Source organism: Eulemur rufifrons, chromosome 30, assembly GCF_041146395.1.
Source record: "Eulemur rufifrons isolate Redbay chromosome 30, OSU_ERuf_1, whole genome shotgun sequence".
Classification (NCBI taxonomy): Eukaryota; Metazoa; Chordata; class Mammalia; order Primates; family Lemuridae; genus Eulemur; species Eulemur rufifrons.
In genome coordinates this window covers 87,626,144-87,645,569 of record NC_091012.1, presented here as the reverse complement: position 1 = coordinate 87,645,569, position 19,426 = coordinate 87,626,144, and positions in this window count along the sequence as shown.

The window sequence follows — 19,426 nt, the reverse complement described above, 5'->3', positions numbered from 1 at the left end:
TTCTAATTAAACAGATCTAAGGTAGAAAAGGGAGAGTGGATCCAAATCAGTCCCATTGGCTGTCTGGTGGCCACATCCATATCTAATAGGAACTTGCCTTAGTGAGTATTGCCCTACCAGGGTTTGGGCAGCCCACTGGCCAAATTTAGTACCCTGATGGGTATGAGAAGGAGAAACCATTTCTATCTCCTGACCCTCAGGGATGAAGAGAGCCCAAACCTGGGGTTGTGGCTCAGGAAGTGTCAGTGGAGTAGTGCCACCATATAGGAGTGGCCCTTTTCATCAGAATCAGGCAAAACAAGTTTCTTTGCCTTTCCTTCATGTTAAACTGTGATCTTACATTTTTTTTTCTGTACAGGCTTATTCTGATGTGACAACATAAAAGACTGGACATAAGGTATTTCATTTCATTTTTCTTCTAAAGACATAAGCTCACAAATTAAGCAAATATCAAAAATATCATAGAAGAAACAGTTTTATGACCTTAAAACATCTAGATAGTATAAACCTGTGTGACCAATAGACCAAAGCAACAACGTATAAATTAAAATTTAAAGATATTTCCACATCTTTGCAATTGTGAATTGTGCTGCTATAAACAATTTGGGTGCAGATGTCTTTGTTATAGAATGTCTTTTGTTCTTTTGGGTAGATGCCCAATAATGGGATTCCTGGATCAAATGGCAGGTCTACTTGTATCTGTTTAAGGTATCTCCATATTGCTTTCCACAGGGGTTGCACTAGTTTGCAGTCCCACCAGCAGTGTATGAGTGTTCCTGTCTATCAGCATCCACGCCAATATGTATTGCTTTGGGACTTTTTGATAAAGGCCATTCTCACTGGAGTTAAGGGATATCTCATTGTGGTTTTGATTTGCATTTCCCTGATTACCTACATAATGAGTGTGATGTGCACTGTCTGGGGAATGGACATGCTTGAAGCTCTGACTCGGGGGCGGGGGAGGGCATGAGCAATATACATAACTTAAACTTTTGTACCCTCATAATAAGCTGAAAGAAAAAAAGAGGCACACACTCTACAGAAGCAGGTGAAAATGCAATTTTGAAGCAAAAAAAAATTTTAAAGATATTTCCATTTCATTTTATAAACAATTTAAAAATTATCTTTATATACTAAAAATTATTAAAGTCATGTGAACTTAAAAAGCATTTGGGCTTATTTATTTAATTTATTAATTTTCTTTTATAAGCCAGTTTGGTACCATGTGGACACAACATATAACATAATACGTGTATATATGTGAACAAGACAGTTGGATCCAACTTATTTTCCTGACAAAACTGGAAATTGTTCACAAGGCTAAACTTTATTGTCCCAATGGGTAAAGTAGTTTCTGTGGCAGTTCAATTTTAAAAAGTCCTCCTTCATTCTTTTTTTTTTCCCTTTAGCCAAGTAACCTTGAATTAGTAACACTGGGAACAAACTGTAAGTTTTATCTCAACACCAGTAGAAAAGTCAGCAAATTCAAAGTAGGCAGGGAAAAAATAGAGGAGATAGCAGAGAACTTCAGAAGACTACATGTTAACTCTTTAGTTGTAGGTTTTTTGAATAATAGCTATTTGATCTTTGAATTTTCTTTGTTGTAATTTAGCTATCAGTTCTAAATGATGCACTAAAATGGGCTATAACATATAGCCAGCTGGAGTCCCAGCTCCAGTCCCAGCTGGAGTCCCTGGCATGCCTTAATGCTCAAGAATCCCTATGTTCACAATGTCAGGTTAAAAAAAAAAAAACCATTTAGGCCATTTCAATGTTAAATCTCCTTTAGTAAACCCCTCATATTTAGGTGAATACTTGCAAGTATAAGCTCTGTATACATGAAGGCTGCCAGAGTGCCAACTAGAGGTTGGTTGTCCAGTGCCCTGTTGTTTCGGTTTTGAAGGATTTACTTCCCATTGTTTCAAATCCTGGACACATCCAGTCAAAAATATATTTTTATATTATCTATGCTGCAGCTAGAACCAGATCTCAGAAACCAGAAACCAGACAGAACCAGGAGAACTTCTGTACAGATTTCCTAATCCTTCCCTAGTATTGGGGCATCCCAGAAACCAGGACCCTCACAATGAAGGTCAAATAAGGGCTTCCTTTTGGAAGTCAAACCCGTGGAAGGGAGAAATAAGAATCTGGTCACTTGTATTGAAGTTGTACGAAAAGACATCTTTCAGATCCAGAAACTGTTTCTCTATTGCAAAAGTTTAAGCATGTGCCAAAGGTTGATGATGCCGGGGCCAGGAGGATCCTGGGGGGAGGTCCCTGGGAAAATAGTCCCAGGCAGCTGCTTGGATGCATCCACAAGCCTTCAGTATCAGCATGGGTGTCTATTATCATGCTCAGGGCCAAACAAATGTATCTAAAACTTAACTGTAATTGTAAGAAAGTTGATATAGGTATTTTTAAAATTTATTTTCATGGGTATGTAATAGATGTACATATTTTCAAGGTACTTGTGATAATTTGATGCATTCATATAAAGTATAAAGATTAAAGTGTTAGCAAAGGTAGGAAAGTAAGACATGACCAGAGGAAGTATAGAATGGGCCATGTATACAAACAGGATACTCAGTAAGAAAACACAGTTGCAAGATAAGGGTAACTGCAAGTGTCACAAAATGTCAGTGTAAGAAAAGAGAAATGAGCAGAGAATATATGAAACCAAGAAACAAACAAATGGGATGTTGAGTAAGAGAACATACTGTAATAATAACAAGATAAAGGGTAACCACAACTGTCACAAGAAATATAACAGAAATAACACAAGGCACATTATACATTACAGTTTGCTTCCCCGCCCCCCACCCCATGGGCTTTGGACACCAAAATACATCCATCCCTAACCATATAAGGTGGAAAACTCCCCCAACTGACAGCAGGAAGGAGACAACATCCCTTTGGTCAAGACAAAAAAAAAGAAGAGACAATATCAGGAAGGAGGAGAGGCCAGATAAGAGAAAAAGGGATGATACAGAGACCCCAGTGCCATTGTCTGCTGGGATGTGTGCCCACTCCTACCCACTTTGGGAGTGTATGTTGCTTGCTGATTACACAGAAACCCCAGTGCCACAGTCCACTTGGATGTGTGCCTGCTCTTAACCCCTTAAGTGTGAACTTTCACTTTAATAAACTTTGCTGGTTGCTGCTTCAAAACTCTTTTGCTTTCATTCTTGGATCACAAGAAGACAAGAACTGAGGTCAACATCCAGTAACAAAACCAGGGTAATTGGGATATCCATCACATTAAATATTTATTTTATCTTTAAGCTAGGAACTTTTGAATTATTCTCTTCTAGCTATTTTGAAATGTACAATAGATTAATAAATGTTAGCTATAGTCACCTACTAGTCTATCCAACACTAGGTCTTATTTATTCTATCTAACTGTATATTTATGCCCATTAATCAACTTCTCTTTATCCCCCTTCCACTCTACTCTTCCCAACCTCTGGTAACCACCAATCCACTCTCTATAATCATGAGATCCACATTTATAGTCCCCACGTATAAGTGAGAACATGTAGTATTTGTCTTTCTGTGATTGGCTTATTTCAGTTAACATAATGACCTTCAGTTCTATCCATGTTGCTGCAAATGATAGTATTTAAATCTTTTTTGTGGCTGAGTAATATTCCATTATGTATATGTACCATAGTTCCTTTATTCATCCATTGATGGCACTTAGGTTGATTCCATGTTTTGGCTATTGTGAATAGTGCTGCAATAAACATGGGAGTGCAGCTATCTTTTTGATATATTGATTTCCTTTCTTTTGGATATATATCTAATAGTGGTATTGCTGAATCATATGGTAGTTCTATTTTTAGTTTTTTAAGGAAGCTCAATACTGTTCTCTATAGTGGTTATACTATTAATAATTTCCATCCCCACCAATAGTATATAAGGGTTCCCCTTTCTCTGTATCCTCACCAGCATCTGTTATTCCCTGTCTTTTTGATACAAATCATTTGAAGTGAGGTAAGATGATAGATATCTTATTGTGGTTTTCATTTGCATTTCTCTGATGATTAGTAATATTGAGCTTTTTTATATAACATTTGGCCATTTGTATGTCTTCTTTTGAAAAATGTCTATTCATATCTTTCACCCATTTTTAAATCAGATTATTTGTTTTTTTCCTTTTTTTTTTTCTTTTGAATTGTTTGAGCTCCTTACATATTCTGGGTAATTCTTTGTCAAAGGGATAGCTTGCAAATATTTTCTCCCATTCTGTAAGTTTTCCCTTCCATCTGTTGATTGTTTCCTTTGCTATGGATAAGCTTTTTAGCTTGATATAATCCCATTTGTCTTTTTTTCTTTCTTCTTTTTTTTTTTTTTTTTTTTTTTGCTTTAGTTGCCTGTGCTTTTGAGGTCTTACACAAAAAACTTTTCCCCAGACCAATATCCTGAAGTGTTTTCCAAATGTTTTCATGAGAGGTTTTATAGTTTCAGGTCTTAGATTTAAGTCTTTAATACATTTTGAGTTGATTTTTGTATATGATGAAAGATAGGGGTCCAGTTTCATTCTTATGCATGTAGATATCCAGTCTTCCCATCACCATTTACTGAAGAGACTGACCTTTCTCCTTGTATGTTCTTGGCACCTTTGTGGAAAATCAGTTGGCAATAACTGAAAGGATTTATATCTGATTGCTCTATTCTCTTCCATTAGTCTATGTGTCTGAATTCATACCAGTAGCAGCACCACGCTGATTTTGTTACTATAGCTTTATAGTATATTTTGAAGGCAGGTGGAATGATGCCTCCACCTTTTTTTTTTTTTTTTTTTTTTGGCTTAATATTGCTTTGGCTATTTGGGATCTCTTATGGTTCCATATAAATTTTAGGATTGTTTTTTTCTGTTTCTGTGAAGAATGTCATTGGCATTTTGATAAGAATTGCATTGTATGTGTAAATTGCTTTGGGTAGTAGTGACATTTAAACAATATTAATTCTTTGAATCCATGAGCATAGACTATCTTTCCAATTTTTGGTATCCTTTTCAATTTCTTGCATCAGTGTTTTATAGTTTTTCTTGTATTGATTTCTCACTTATTTGCTTAAATTGATTGCTAATTATATTCTTTGTAGGTTTTGTAAATTGGATTGCTTTCTTGATTTCTTTTTCAGCTTGTTCATTGTTAGTGTATATAAATGCTACTGATTTTTGTATATTGATTTTGTATCCTGCAACTTTACTGAATTCTTTCATCAGTTCTAACAGTTTTTTTGGTGGAGTTGTTAGATTTTCCTAATATATGATCATGTCATCTGTGAATGAGAATAACTTGACTTCTTCCTTTCTAATTTAGGTGCCCTTCATTTCTTTCTCTTGCTTGATTACTCTGGCCAGGACTTCTAGTGTTATGTTGAATGAAAATGGTGAATGTGGGCATCCCTGTCCTGTTCCTGATCTTAGAGGAAAGGCTTTCAATTTTTCCTCGGTCAGTATGAGGTTGGCTGTGGGTTTTTCATATATGGATTTTGTTATTTTGAGGAATGTTCCTTCTATGCAGTTTGTTGAGGGTTTTACCATAAAGGGATGTTAGATTTTATTGAATACTTTCAGCATGTATTGAAATGATTATATGGTTTTTGTTCTTGTTTCTGTTAATATGATGTATCACATTTATTGATTTGCATATGTTGAACCATCCTTGCATCCCTGGAATGAATCTCACTCAATCATGGTAAATGATCTTTTAATGTATTGTTGAACTCAGTTTGTTAGTATTTTGTTGAGGATTTTTGCATCATTGTTCATCAGTGATATTGGCCTGCAGTTTTCTTTCTTTCTTTCTTTCTTTCTTTTTTTTTGGTTATGTCCTTGTCTGGTTTTGGTATGAGGGTAATTCTGGCCTCATAGAATGAGTTTGGAAGTATTTTCTCCTTTTTAATTTTTGTGAAGAGTTTGAGTAGAATTGGTATTAGTTCTTCTTTAAATGTTTAGTAGAAATGAAGAGTGAAACCATCAGATCCTGGGCTTTTCATTGATGGGAGATTTTTTATTATGGCTTCAATCTCATTGCTTGTTGGTTTGGTGAGGTTTTCTATGTCTTCATGGTTCAATCTTGGTGAATTGTATGTGTCCAGGAATTTATCCATTTTTCTAGTTTTCCAATTCTTTGGCATGTAGTTGTTCATAATACTGTCTAATGATTCTTTGTATTTATGTGGCAGTTGTTATGTTTCCTTTTTCATTTCTGATTTATTTATTTGGGTATTCTCTCTTTTTTCTTAGCCTAACTGTTTATAGATTTTGTTTAACTTTTCAAAAAACCACCTTTTTATTTAATTAATATTCTGTATTCTTTTTGTCAGTCTCAATTTCATTTATATTTGCTCTGATCCTTATTATTTCTTTTTTTATGCTAATTTGGGGTTTGGTTTGTTCTTGCTTTTCTAGTTCCTTGAGGTGCATCATTACGTTGTTTATTTTAAGTCTTTCTACTTTTTTGATGTAGGCATTTATTGCTATAAACCTCCCATAGATTTGATGTAACCCATAGATTTTGGTATGTTGTATTTCCACGTTCATTTGTTTCCAAAAATTTTTAGATTTCTTTCTTAATTTTTCACTGACTCATTGGTTGTTCAGAAGCATGTTGTTTATTTCCATGTGTTTGTGTAGTTTTCGTGGTTCCTCTTATTGTTGATTTCTAATTTATTTCATTGTGGTCAGAAAAGATAATTCATATGGTTTTGACTTTTTAAATTTTGTTTAGGATTGTTTTGTGGCCTTAGATATGATCTGTTCTGGAGAATGTTCCATATACTGTTGAAAAGAATGTGTATTCTGCAGCCATTGGGTGACATGTTCTGTAAATGTCACTTAGGCCTATTTGGTCTAGTGTATAGTTTAACTCCAATATTTCTTTGTTCATTTCCTTTCTGGATTATGTGTGCATTATTGAGAGTGGGGTGTTGAAGTACTCTGCAATTATTGTGTCACAGTCTATTGCTTTCTTTTTGTATGTTAATGTTTGGTTTATATACTTGGGTTCTCCACTGTTGGGTTCATAAATATTTAAAATTTTTATATCATCATTCTGAATTGACCCCTATGTCGTTATATAGTGACCTTCTTTGTCTCATTTTATAGTCTTTCATTTGTAGTCTATTTTATCTGATATATATGTATAGTTACTCCTGATTTGGGGGTGGGGATTCCACTTGCATGGAATATCTTTTTCTAGTTCTTCACTTTTAGTTTATGTGTGTCTTTATAGGTGAGATGGATGTCTTGTAGGCAGAATGTAGTTGGGTATTGTTTCTTTATCCATTCAGCCCCTCTATGTCTTTTAATTGGAGAACTGAGTCCATTTACATTCAGTGTTAGTATTGAAAATCAAGGACTTACTACTGTCACTTCTTTGGTTGTTTTATAACTCTTTTCTTCCTTTCTTACTTTTTTACTGTCTTTTTTGTGGTTAGGTGATTTTTCTCTCGTCATACGTTTTAATTCATTCTTTTTTCAATTTTAAAGTATCTATTATAGGCTTGTGCATTGTGGCTACCAAGAGGCTTACCAAAAAAATCTTACAGATATATATATTAAGTTATTTTAAAGTGATGTCAGCTTATCTTTGAATAGAAACAAACAAAAAACTAAAAAATTGTATATTTTTACTACATCTTCCCATATTTTGACTCTTTTCTGTCTCAATTTATAAATTTTATATTGCCTATCACTTAACAGGTAGCTGTAGCTATTATTGCTTTTGAAAAATTTGTCTTTTAGGCCTCAAACTAGAGTTTTGTATGACTTGCATACGACAGTTACAATATTATAGTATTCTGGAGTTGTCTGTGTACTTAATTTTACCAGTAGGTTTTATACCTTAAAATGTTTTCTTTATATATATATATATATATATATAATTTTTTTTTCAGATTGAAGAACTCCCTTTAGTATTTCTTTTAAGATGAGTCTGGTAGTGGTGGATTCTTGCAGCTTGTGTTTGTTTGGGAAAGAATTTATCTTTCCTTTGTATGTGTAGGATAGCTTTGCTGGATACAATATTTTTGAATGGCAGTTTTTTTTTTCCTTTTAGCACGTAAAAAATATTGTCTCACTTCATTCTGGCCTATATAGTTTCTGTTGAAAGCTCTGTTGCAAGACAAATTGAAGCTTATTTATATATTATTTATTTCATTTCTTTTATTGCTTTTATGATCCTCTTTTAGTCCTTGACTTTTGACAGTTTGACTATTATATACCTTGGCCTCGTCTTTTTTGGTTCAGGACTGTTTAGCATTCTTTGATCTTCCTGTACCTGAATATTTACATCTTTTTCAAACATTAGAAAATTTTCTATTATTTCTTTGAATAATGTTTCAACACCTTGCTCATGCTCAACTCCCTCTTGAACACCAATAATTCTTAGATTTAGTCTTTTCAGGCAATTTTCTGTATCTTGTAAATGATCTTTGCTCTTTTTCATTCTTTTATCTTTATTGTCCTCTATGTATTTTCATATACTTTTCCCTATAGCTAATTGATTCTTTCCTCTGCGTGATCTATTCTGCTGTTGAGATCCTCTAATGGATTTTTCCATTTAGCAAATGTATTTCTTAGTTAAAACTAGAATTTGAATTTTTTGGTCAGGGAGTTCATACATAGCTGTCTTGTTATGGTCAGTCACTGGTTCTTAGCTTTGCCTGTTTAGGGATGTCATGGTTCCCTGTTTGCTTTTGTTTTTTGTTAATATAAGTTTATTTCTTTGTATTGAAAAATTATTTATTCCAGTCTTCTCATCAGGCTTGTTTGGGTTTTATTGGGTATGTTTGCTTACAGATTCTTTGTAACTTATGAATTTCTTTCTCCCCCCACCCTGCCCACTAGGTTGCTGCCTCCTTTTTGACACTAGCTGGTGCCTTAAATTCAGGTTTGGCTCAGCTGTACTAAAACATCAGAGAACTATCCCTCCAGGATGCAGGATATCCCAAAGGGGATATCTCACCAGCATGGGAAGGTTGGCTAGGGGTTCGTGCCCAGGGGACATATTGGATGTACTCCGTTAGCATGGAGCTATTGAAGAGCCACTCTGATTTGGCATCTCCTATGTTCAAATTAGAGCAGAGTTTCCAGGGCTGGGAATGGTAGTCCCACGTCTCCGATTTGTAACTTTCTGTACTCAGGGACATTTCTCCCTTCAGGTTTTTGTGATACTTCCCATGGGTTAAAGCAGGAACAGTTCTCCTGCCAGGGAACCCAAGATGGTGGGGAAGCTGGTTGTCCACCCTAATCTGTCTTTCCAGTGTAGAAACTGTAAGTTAGGGGACAATTTTCTACCCACTTGGTGTAGGGCAGACTGGGAAGAAGGCAACTCTGGATTAAAAAGTCTCCTTCTCATATGATCTACTCAGAGTTTTTTTACAACTCTGTGGCTTTGGGACTGTCTGATCTTCAAATTTGAGTTCTCGGATATTGCTGGTGATATTTTCAGTACTATATATTTGTTTGTGGGAGGGAGTGAAGCCACCTTGATTTTGCACTGCCATTTTGGTATGGGAAGTCCTTCTCATGATCTCTCAATCTGACAATTAAGATGGCTCCTAAGTGACTAACAAATGAATAGCTCCTTAGAGGACAGAGGTTTGAATACCTTAGAGCTAGATAATCCACTGTGTCTCTAAATGTACTGAATACTGCTCGCATATTAATCTTCTCTGTGGTTATCTCTGTCTCTGAATCACGTGAAATTGCTTTTCCTGGATTTCTCCTTCATATACTATCATTTTCCTCTGTCACAGGATGCTGCAAGAGTTTTCTTTAACAAACTGCTCCTTATGTCCTATACAGAGACAGTCCTGGGGTTCTGAGCTCCACTCATGCACTCAGCTTCTCTGTAATGATGCCTACTGGTGCCTTTGTAACCCAGAGCAGATGCTGTTTTTCAATTGCAATTTCACAGCAAAGGAATAGATGTAAAACTGGTTTGCAAAGTTCCCTTCAGGTGACAAAGGAGGGGCTTGTTTTCTTTCAAGATGAAGGGAAGAGTGCAGCCCACCAGGAGGAGGACAGGCCAGAAACCTGGAAGGGCTACTAGGAAGAGGCTAAAACTAGAGCAGGAGAGGGGCTCAAGGGAGGGAGGGATGGTGGCTTTTCTCAAGGGCAGAAGTAACAGCCAAGGTGTCAGCCACTTCTCTCTAAGTCCTCAATATTTTACATCCACCTGAGAGGTTAACAAATATGTGTGTTGGGAGGTGTGTGTACACACGTGCATACACACACATATAAAACTGCAGATCAATGCAGGGGGTGCTGTGTGTCTGGCATTTTCTAAGCAAATATCACAATGATTGACAAGGTTCTGTCTCTTCTCTTTTCCTTTGCCGCTACCTACCCCTACTTTTCCTCCTCTTCTTTCATCTTATGGCTCTTTTTCTTTCTCTTTGCACCTCCGTCTTCATCTTCATCTTTGTCTTTATCTTTTCTGTCCCTCGCTTCCTCCCCTTCTTCCCTTCCTCCCTTCTTTGCTCTTTTCATTCTTTGTTAGCAGCCCCAGCTCACTTCCAGCTATGTACCTAGGGCCTCATTTTACCCTCTCCACCCCTGTAGATACCAGATATTCAGCTAAGCCTTGCAGAGTCCCTCCTGAATCGTGCCGCCTCTTTCCTGGGGTCCTCATTTCCCTAGCTGACTCTAAAAGTCTCCTAACTCTGACCCAGCTTCCAAGATTTCTCCAATCCCAAATATTCCTAATATTTAATATTTTTACTAAAGTAATCCTTGCAAAACCTTCCAGTCCTTTCGACCCACATCAGCCAAGTCCTCTACAGCAGCAGTCTCCAACCTTTTTGGCACCAGGGACCGTCTTCACGGAAGACAATTTTTCCACAGAGCAGGGAGTGGGGGAATGGTTTCAGGATGATTCAAGTGCATTACATTTATTGTGTACTTTATTTCTATTATTATTACATTGTACTATATAAGGAAATAATTACACAACTCACCATAGGTTGGGGACCCCTGCTTCACAGGGAGTCTCTGATTATTCATTACCTTTTGCTTTTAACTGCTTCTGTGTCAATGCTGACCACAGCCATCATTTTCTCCTGCTGTACTTCAAGATCTTCCTGGTTGGAGCCATGTATCTTTTGCCCATAGGCCAGAGGGGGGGCACAAGGTCACTTCAGGAAAGTGCATGGGGGATGCCTCCCTGCCACCATGTCCCCCGACGCCCAGGTGTGAGCATGCTCTGCCCATGGTTTATTTCCAGAGAAGTGCTGGGCACCTAGAGAGTACAATTCCTGCTGCCTGCACTCCTGCTAGACAGAGCACTGGCAATGTGGTTATGAGGGCTGGGATCACAGCTTTGACAGTAGCCCAGAGTCTGATATTGGGGATGTCACTCCTCACTCTGGTATACTAGTTTTCCCAGTTACATACTGATGGGGGCCTGCAAATTAGCATCATGATCCCCTAGGTTCTCTAGCACGATATCCTCAGGGAAAAAAAAATCTCTAAATGCTAAATGGCTAAAATCTCTAAATGGCTCAAGGAAGGGACTCTGTGGCCCTGGGCAGGTGGTTTCCCCTCTCTGGGCTTCATCTCTTTGTAAAATGAGTTGTTTGACCACCCCAGGCTCTATCTGGAGGCAGATGGGGGTCATAGATAGAGCTGTGGTATGGTCACCCAGAGCCCTGGACTCCAGTCACAGCTCTCTTACTAACCTAGCATGCGATTTAGTTCCAGTCCTTTCCCACTTCTGAGCCTCAGTTTCCCATCTGAATGGTCATGACTGACAATTGAGAAGTCTTAGACTCCTGCAAATGAGGACCTTGATCCCCGAACATGCCTGTGTCTTTATAAAACGCATATCCTGTGATCTTGAGCATGTAGTGCCATTTCTTTTTTTTTAATTTTTAATTTTTTTTATTTCAGCATATTGTGGGGGTACAAATGTTTAGGTTACATATATTGCCTTTGCCCCACCCGAGTCAGAGCTTCACGCTAGAGCCTTTTCTTACCCTCTGGATTACTTCTTGGATATGTCTCTACTGAAAAGCACTTTCCTTGTGTTCGATGCTTTATTTTCCCAGGTAAGCCTCCAGCTCCCTCTGCCTTTGCCTGGGACCTGTATTTATCAGTTTTTAATCACCAAAGGCTATCAATTAGTGTAATTAGAGTATTCTCATCTTCAGTTTGGGCCCTGTCCTTCTGCTATCCCCCTCCCACCTCAGGTTCCCTCTTATTTTAACTTAGCCAGCAAAGAGCTCCTGGCTGCATCACCATAGCAACCAGCAGCTAGGGCCAATTAAGCCCTGACTGAGTCATTAGACACCTAAGCTGATTATAGAGTCCAGAATATTGGTTGAAGGAGGGAGGCTGAAAGAAGGAAAACAAAGCATGTCTCAGCTGCAGAGGAGTAGGCAGCAGAGTAGCTGAGTGCTGCAAACCATTCCGACCTGGACTCCTTGGGAGCCACGGGCCTGGGTGCCCACACCACAGCATGTGCTCTCAGCCACCAGTCCAGAGAAAGGGCTTCTAGGCCCCTTCTCCACTCAGAGAAGTAACTCTAGACATCTACCTGCCAATATGCCCCAAGCCCAGGGATTTCGATCTGGATGTTTAGAGAAAATGCAGAGTAACAGGCAGAGTCAACTACTGAGTTAACTCTGAATCCTCATCTTCCGAATTTTACTCTGTAGGAGTTTCTCTAATGAAAAACGCCTTTTCCTACTGTTTGAAGCTCTCTTTTCCCAGTCAAGCCCCCTGATGCCTGGGCCTGTGTTTGTGTTCACAAAGGTCTATCAATTAGTGTAATTAGGGTATTCAAATTGCAATTCTCCCCATTCCTCCACATGGCCAGCCACCCTTCCCACCCCACCCCTTTCCTACGCCCTTTAAATTTCATTTAGTGAGGAAAGCTCCTGGCAGGATTGCCATAGCAACCAGTCACCAGGCAGGTTAGGCCATTGTGGATCAGGACACTGACATGCAAAGCTAATCATGACTCTGGAAATTTGGATGGCTAAGCAAGACTGCTAGAATTAAGACAAAGTGGCTCTTAGCTAGGGAGAAGGGGCAGCTAAGTGCCTCAGAACTTCAGCCAAACCTCCCACCTCTAACTTCATCTTTGCCCCCTGTGTGCAAAAGAAGGAGAGAGCTGGAATGAGGAGGGCTGTCCCCTATTAAGGATGAATGTCTGAATTGGACATCAGAACTTTTGCCCTTAGTCTGTAACTCCTGCCATGGTCCCAAACCCAAACCTGCATGCATGCCCTTTCCCCTGGGCATCTCCAGTTCCTATTAAGTTACCTGGCATTAAGCAGGTACCCTTGGAGTGCTTGGTGCCCAGCAGTCCTACAAGAAAGAACACTACTAGTGAGAGCGCAGCGAGAGCACCTTGGAATGTGAGCAAGTGAAGACTTCCTAATGCACGGCATACTTCTGGGAAATGACTCTAATGAAAAGCCTCTGCTATCTGCTTTCAGGCTCCCTGTTTACACTCTAACTAGCCTGCCTCCTGGGAATAGTGGTGTAACTGCTGGGGGAGGGCGAGTGGGAGGTGTTAATCACCAAAGGACCTAAATGTATTAGGCTATTCTCACCTTCTAGAATTTCCCCCTCCCTCCAACGTACCCCTCTACATTCACAGACTCCTACTCATTTACAGTGAGAGAGCAGTGTTCCTGGCCATATTGCCATAGCAACCAGAAGCCAGGCTGAGCAGGAGGCTGAGGCAATTATTTGACACCAAAGCTTAGTGGACTGTCTGTTGCAGAGAGACTACCTTTTGGGAAGAAAATACCTTAACACTCAGCTGGAGAGAAGTGGGTCACCAGGCCCTTCAGTGTTCCAACACAGTCTCCACCCCATCCTCCATCCCTGTACCTGCAGGTGATGGGTGGGCCGAGTGGGTTTTGTTCCCCTGGGGTCCAAGGCCTGTGTTTGGACCAGAAATATGTATCCTTTGTCCCAAGGCCGGGCAAGGGCACCAGGTACCTCCATGCCCCACCATTTTACCAAACAAACACACAGGAATGAATAAGTGTTGCACATGTGCATTCCCATGGCTGCATCTCCCACGTGCAGAACAGTGTCAGAAATACTGTGTTTTCGGAGTGACCGCATGCACTTCCCCTGTTTACTCTCTCCATCTTAGGTGTTGCAGTTCACACTGTATCCTCTCTCTGCAAAACTCCATTTACTACTGGAGTATCCACAGGGCCAGCTGATGACACTGAGATCATGGAAGTAAGGAAAGGCCTTGCAAAACTTTCCACCTATCTGCATCTGTGCCTAGACGTTCTGCCTTCCCTCTTGTCAGTATGGATGAAACTCTCCCCACTGCTATCAAAACCCAGCCATACAGTTGGCCACAAGATTCCATCCCTTCTTCACTGTTCAACGCATGGCCCCAGCAATGCTCCCTGTGCTCTTTCCCACATCACCAATTTACCCTTCTTTACTGGGTGATTGCCATCGTGCACAAACTTTCTGCAAAGTCTCCCATCTTAAAAAAACAAAAAACCAAGAAAGTAACAAATCACTGTACCTCAACTGTAGAACCTACTTCATCTACTGCATCATCATCTCTCTATTTGCCACGTACACCAAAGTTCCTCAAAAAAAATCATTGTTTTATTCTTGATTTCTTGTATTCTTGATTGCACCCCTTCCTCTACTCCCATTTCTTTGAACCCACCCCAACCAAGCTTTTGTCCCCACCACTCTGTTGAAATAGCTCTTCTCAAGGTCCCTAAACAACCTGCATGTTGCTAAACCTCGTGGCCATTTCTCAGTGCTGGGCCTACTTGACTGATAAGTAGAATTTGACACTGTTGATCACTTCCTGTTCCTTGCAATACTTTCCTCACTCGGTTTACAGGACATTTCTATCCCTTGATACTCCTTGTGTCTCAGTGTCTGCTACTTTTCAGAGTCATGGCTGGTTACTCCTCACCTCATTGACCTCTCTGCATTGGGGTTCTCTAGGGTTTGGCTCTCAGACATCTTTTCTTTACCTGTGCCTACTTTCTAAGAATCAAACACAGTTCCATGTCTTTGATCCTACCCACAGATAGAAGAATCACACATTAATATTTCAAGCCCAGTCCTCTCCTGGGACTCCAGTCCTGTATGTCCAGTTGCCTATTAAATATCATCACTTGGATCTCTAATATTCATCTTAAATTCAAATTCATCATACACAGAATTGAGCTCCTGTTTACCTTTCTGTCAAACCTATTCCTGCCATCATTTTCCCCATCCTAGGAGGGCAGCTTCATCCTTCCTCTTGCTCAGGCCGGAAACCTTCCAGGCATCTTTGGATTCCTATCCCTTTCATCCCGTATTCATGGATACTGTCATTTCTACCTTCAGAAGAGACTCCAAATCCCCACGCTTCTCATCCCCCTCCATATGTATCACTCTGGCACAATACACCATCCTCTGTCACCTCTGTTATTGCAATGGCCTTCCAACTGGACCCTCTATTATTGCCTTGCCCCCTTACAGTCTTTCATGGGCACACCAGACTGGGCCTTTTATGCAAGTTTATGCCACTTCTCTGCTCAGAACCTTCCAATGGCTTCCTGTTGCGCACACCCTATGACCTACTAAACACTATACTATCCTTTTAACTCCTTAATCCCATCTCCTGTTATGGCATCCCTCCTGCACAAGACTCCAGCCATACCAGCGTTCTTGCTGTCCCTGGAACACAACAAGCAGAGGAGTAAAAAGGAATGACACAGCCCCAGTGCTGGGAGCTGTACTCCACTGACACTCGGAATCAGGACAGTGCCTCTCGCATCCAGGGTCCACAGGAGAGTGATGTGGTGAGGAAGGATCAGACTGTTTGAGACCCTCTGCCCAAGGGCCTGGCTTCCAGAGGCTGGGACAGCCATGTGTTAGAGAGTCCGACCCTGAACAGTTACTTGTATGAACAACTTTCGTGGAATCATGCCAATTCTCTCCCAACAACCAAGCCAGCAGATAAGCTACACACTTACATATGTGTGCAGACATGTTTCCTTCCCATATCCTCACACACAGGTGATTGCATGATTCTGTGTGTGTGGGGAGACATGTTTTCGCCTAAGACCACATGAAAGCTTGTGGGGGCCCATTTTGTTCCAATACCCTTGCATGTGGATGACAGGGACTAATAGGATGTTGGAGGGCAGGTTTTATGCACACACGTGAGGGCCTATATGTGCAGACATGGAAGCACAAGCGCATATATAGCTGATCCATGCCAGCATGGTCTTGCACTCTTTGCACTTTGAGTTGGCCTGGTATGAGACATTAGTTAGTGGTGAGTACTGTAGTCAACTGCACAGGTATTCGTTTTCAAAATCTTTAACATTATTTATAGAACAAATGAAACCTATCTTTAAGACAAGTCATGCCATGATGTTGTGAGTTTTCCACCACCTATGAAAGCAAAGGAGGCTGGAGTCAGACCAGAGATGACAGTATTTTTACAGCAAAGGCTCCAGCCAGCCCAAACAACTGATCTTATATATTCTTAGCTCCCCTTTTCCCACTCTTTTCTTTTCTTTTTTTTTTTTTTTTTTTGAGACAGAGTCTCACTCTGTTGCCCAGGCTAGAGTGAGTGCCGTGGCGTCAGCCTAGCTCACAGCAACCTCAAACTCCTGAGCTCAAGAGATCCTCCTGTCTCAGCCTCCTGAGTAGCTGGGACTACAGGCATGCACCACCATGCCCGGCTAATTTTTTCTATATATATTTTTAGCTGTCCATGTAATTTCTTTCTATTTTTAGAAGAGATGGGGTCTCACTCTTGCTCAGGCTGGTCTCGAACTCCTGAGCTCAAACGATCCGCCCACCTCGGCCTCCCAGAGTGCTAGGATTACAGGCGTGAGCCACCGTACCCGGCCTTCCCATTCTTTTCAATACATGGGTCCTAATCCCCCCTCTTCTTTTCACTATACAGTTGGAACTGACCGGCAGACCTGGGCTTTTAGAGTCATAAGCTGTGGCTTGGGAAAATAAAATAGAATGGGGATGAGGCATCCTGGATTTGAGTCTTAAAGCTGCCACTTCCATACCCGTTGACCTCAGGCATTTCACTTTCCTTCCTGAAGCCTTGGTTCCTCCACTTGCAAAATAAGAGAGCTAGGGTTGTGGGGAGATAGTGTTTGACCGTATAATCTCCAAAGGTCTTATGCAGGTCTAACATTCTTTGAGCCAGTAAAGCATTGCTTGAGGGGAAAAACCCTGGCAAACCCAGAGGGCTTTGGACTTTCAGCTCTCTTAAAATATACTAGCCAAAATGTTAGCTGCTGAGTAACCCAGAACTGTCACTGTCAGAGCTGAAACCACTTGGGCCTTTCCATAGATAGTTGAAGAAATTTACCAGAGCAAGAGAGCATCAGGACCTGGGCTAACAGCTTTCTGCTTGGGGCAGACCCCAAGAGCTGCCTCTGGTCAGTGAGACCATTGCATGACTCAACTATAGCAGTGTGGAAAATAAAGGTGTGCAAGGTAATGGTTTGAATTTGCATCTGACCATTCTCTCACTACTCACTCTCCTTCCTTCTCCCTGGAGGAGCTCAGTGTCTGGCAGAGGGAAAGACAGAGAAACAGAGTCCAGTTTGGGAAGTGCTAAAACCCTGAAGGGGGTGGACTGGGTTGGTGGATAGGAGGTGGTAGATCTTTGATAAATCCCACAAATTCTTCTCAAGAAATTTATCTATCAGTAATTTTTAACTATCCACTGTTCGATTTGGTGACTTACATTTTCGTAGATAATCATTTCTTTAATCTAGGTTTTCAAATGCATTTGCATAACATTTTCTTTTATTCTCTTAATTTCTTCTCTGTTGCTGCATTAAAAACAAAGAAACAATAAATACCTGGTTGTCCCAATTTTGAAAACAACATTGGTGAGGGGAGAAAGTACAGTTTCAAAGAATTACAAATTTGAAACATTTGAATTGAGATCCAGGTGGTAAGAACCCATTTGCGTCAACTCTCTAAGCTGTAATGGCGTTTGAATCCCGAAGTCAGGTTCCACAGTAACCATAATTCACAATGGGTAAAGTACCTCAGGCCTGTGATCCTGTTTAGCCCCAGGGCCTCATCAGAAAAAAATGCATGGAGTTGCAAGAAATGAGCATTGGATGCTTCCCTCCCCCTGGCCAGGGCCTATTCCCAGTCACAACCAATAATCACTAAAGGCCAGTGCTACTTCCAGAGTCCTAGCCCTCTAGTCCATTCTCACTGCCTCATCGAGGGCTTTGGAATATCCAGGATGGGGTATAGGAGCCTTAGCAAAACCCAAGATGGGCCTCTCTTTCAGTCCTAAAGTAGGAAAATGCTCTCAGATCTTGAGTCCCAGACTCAGCCCAGACCCACTGTGATCTTAAAGTGCCTTATGAACTTGAACCAGTGGCCTGTCCTGTCCCTAATCCCTGATGAGTAAACTGTTTCCCACTTCAAACACCAGCGCAGGGTCTGTACCGTCCAACACCGCACAGTTCCTTGACTTTCATTCATTTGTTCATGTGCTCAAATGTAATTGGTGGAGCACTGTCTACATGGAAGGCACTGTGAAAGAGACTGAGGATGAACTGGTGAGCACTTTGTACATGGCAGGCACTGTAGGTCTGGGGATGAGCTGGTGAGCAGACTCACCTGTGGCCTTGCCCTCCTGATGGTCTGATGGGGTATAATATTGATAGTCATGCTGAGCTCTGAGAGTAAAATAGAAGCAGCAGTACACTAAGGAGGGGCCCGAAATATTCCATCTTAATCCATTCCTCCCCCTTCAATTTTTATTTGCAGGTCCTCAAGGTTGAATGGTCCTGAAGCCCCGTATATGCATAAAGACATTCCTTTGTGGCCTTCCATTTCAAGTACTTGAGTTGCTGTGGCAATGTGGCCAGGAGCACTGCTCTCACTACATCAAACAAAAGGACCTCCAGATCTCCATCGTGTTACAGCTCCCTCTAAACAACTGTCAAGGTGGAACTACACTGAAAGTGTTTGCTTTTCGCCAATTTTCTAGGGAATTTTGGAGTTTCATCTTGGGGCACTGAAGAGCCTGTCTGCTCAGGGCCTATTGGGAGTAGCCGCCATTCACCTAGAAGGAGAAGATCACATCAGAAAGTTCATCACCTGTTTCTCTCCACCCTTGCCCACATTTCTTGTCAGTACCTTCCAATGGAAATATGGGTATTTTCGAAAAGAGATCAAGTCAGGGGGCGTGGCACCATCAGGGCCAAGCTTTGGGAAAATGGACCCTGATATTCAGGACAATATCCTTAGCCAAGGACGCTTTGATTCTCAGTCACTGTCCAGCAAAGTGCTTTGAGATCGCATGATCCCAGTCTACCTGCAATCCTTGTTTTGACATCTGAAGCCGTGAGTCCGGTCCAGCTACACCCACTGGTTTAAAATCCCCAACACATAATCCTATCATCTTTACTCCTT